Consider the following 2,726-nt stretch of genomic DNA (forward strand, 5'->3'; position numbering starts at 1 on the left):
TCTGTCCACAGTGGATGACAAAAGCACCTCTTAACCTCTCTAACTTTCACAATAAATGCTCAAGAGAACACTTACCCGAACTAGGGGTCACACAATAAAATGTAGTTTACGAACCCTTATTTGCATGCTTTGCACATTGCACGTGAGAAATAACTCGAAAATGTGTCATTTGCATTAGCTCTGCCGTGGCGTAAGCAGTGAGTCACATTTAAATGGACCGAGCAATCAATAGATTATCAAGAACTTTCAGAGAAGAACAGCCTGTTTTTCCGTGTCGAAATCTACTCTGGAAACTGACTCTTCAAGGGCTGGCCTTCAGAAACTAGAATTTAAAGAGATAGTCGACCCAAAAATTAAGATGTTGTCATTATTTATTTATTTTACCCTTATTTCATGTGTTACTTTCATTGGAAAATATTGTGCTCCACAGAAACAAGAAAATCTGGTTCGGAAATCGGAATGAGATGAGGATGAGCCTTTTTTTTTTTTGGGTGAAGTATCCCTTTAAGTGCAGACCTATTAAATTATGTTTGATTTGAAACTTCCCTGGTTAACAAAGCCGAATGCAATACGCTTAGTCAAATATGAGTAAAAGGAAGATCAATGATCAGTGATTTGGTGGTTTTTAGATCCTTTAAGTCATAACTACATACTGATCCTCAGCCAAACTCTCTGTGTTAGCTCAGCGCTTCTTTCTTTGGTTTCGCCATACAGGAACTGCCTCTCATCAAACACAGACTCATCACTCGGTCATACAGTACATCACGACTCGTTCCAGCTGATGGCCTTCATTCGTGTAGCACTGAGAGAAGAGGAGGAGAACATGGGATTGTACAGGCTTTGAAAGAGTCGGATGCCTCTGTTTCAAAACTGACAAAACTCAGTGGCTCTGGCACAATGTTTCAGAGTCCCACTTTGATCCTCTGATCACGTTGATGTCTGGAGACCTTCCTGGTTAACATCATCCATCTGTATCATCAGGTTCTGTCCCAGTGATGCATCAAATTAAAAAAGCCTGCTGTGTATATGCTTTATCTGACATTTATGTTTTTTTCTTCAACTATGGGCCATTTTTACTCCGGTGGTCAACAATGTCAAATTAAATAAACTAGCTGACAACGACAATTTGTCAACTAACAATGTCAAACAGTGTACAGTATATCACAGAACTCTTTTTTTTTGTCAAGAAGTCACAAAAACTTCCATCACAGTGTAAGTTCCGTCACATCTCAAATGCTTTTTGTTTAATTTCATTCTGTAATGCAAACGACAATGATGGAAATTATATTTGTAGAACAGGAATTAGGTATTTTTAAGGCTAATTTCTAATAATTAATAGTTAGCATTTTATTTAACCTACATATACACAATAAAGTCATATTTTTTAAGCTTTTCACATACTGTAATTTGTCACAAAAGAAATTATGTACAATAAAATTGTACAATTTTCTGTTTACAAGTGATATTCACAGTACCTTGATTTGTCTTTATTTTCTAGTACATTAACTTTTGATAAAACTTCGGAAAAAATTTGTTGTGGTGTAAATGACGGCAAAACTGAGGAAGTCGTGAAAACAAATTACATATCAAATAAATATTAAAATGTTTTATTGCACGAGTTTTGAACATGAAATAATTCCTATTTTTATAATGGACTGATTTCCAGATATTAAGATTGAAAGCATGGTCCTGGACAAAAGTAAAATAAAATCTAGAGTTACATTATAGAGCTACTAGTTTTTATTAATACTTTGAATTAGGTTTTATTTGTATATTTTCTGTTTTCATTTTTAATTTTAGTTATAGTGTTAGTAATTTTTTATTTGCTTTTGTAATTTTCATTAGTTTTTATAATCTATGTAGTTTTTATGTATTTTTTTTCTGTTTTGATTTTAGCTATTTTACTACATTAAGTTAAACTAAATGGAAATGAGGTAACTGAAATAAGTTTATATATATATAATTTAAGTTAACAAAAGTTTTTTTTTTTTTAATGTTTTTAGTATTAGTAAACTATAAAAACCCTGAAGTGACTTTCATATAACTACAAGAAAAAGCTGAAATCTGTTGGTTTTGCCATCTAAGGGCATTGCAGGTTTTTGTCAGCGTGTCCCGCTCTCAACTGTCCCATCACAAAGGTGTCTGTGCTCCTGAGAGTGGATGTGTGCTTGCATTTACGTGTGCTGGATTACACGGGCCCTTTCAAGAGCAGTAATGAGAAGTGAGCTTACACTTACCCGACATCCCGCTGTTGGTCAGGGCAGGGCTGACTCTCACAGAGGCTTCTAGTTGATCCCATTAAAAGCAATCAGCCTACTGTTTGCACAGTGGTAAAAGCTTTAAAGCTGCCCTCCTCTCTCGCTCGCTCTCCCCGACCAGGTGCGGGTCCTTCACTTCTCTAAAGCACTCACATACTGCACACACTATATACTGTTATTTTGCTTAACACAAGGCGCCCAATACATGAATGCATTTACATTTACTTATGCATCAAAATTATTTGTGATTTTTTTCACACACACACACACACACACACACGTTACAATGTATTAGTACTTTTCAAATGTTTGGGGTCAGTTTTTTTCAAATGTAAAAAAAAAAAAATTTAATATTTTTACTCAGCAACAACACATTAAATTTACCAATAGTGACGGTACACTCTAAAAAATGCTGGGTTGTTTCAACCCAACTTTGGGTCAAATATGGACTAACCCAACTTTTGGGTT

This window comes from Sinocyclocheilus anshuiensis, unplaced genomic scaffold, assembly GCF_001515605.1.
Source record: "Sinocyclocheilus anshuiensis isolate Anshui unplaced genomic scaffold, SAMN03320099.WGS_v1.1 scaffold140, whole genome shotgun sequence".
Classification (NCBI taxonomy): Eukaryota; Metazoa; Chordata; class Actinopteri; order Cypriniformes; family Cyprinidae; genus Sinocyclocheilus; species Sinocyclocheilus anshuiensis.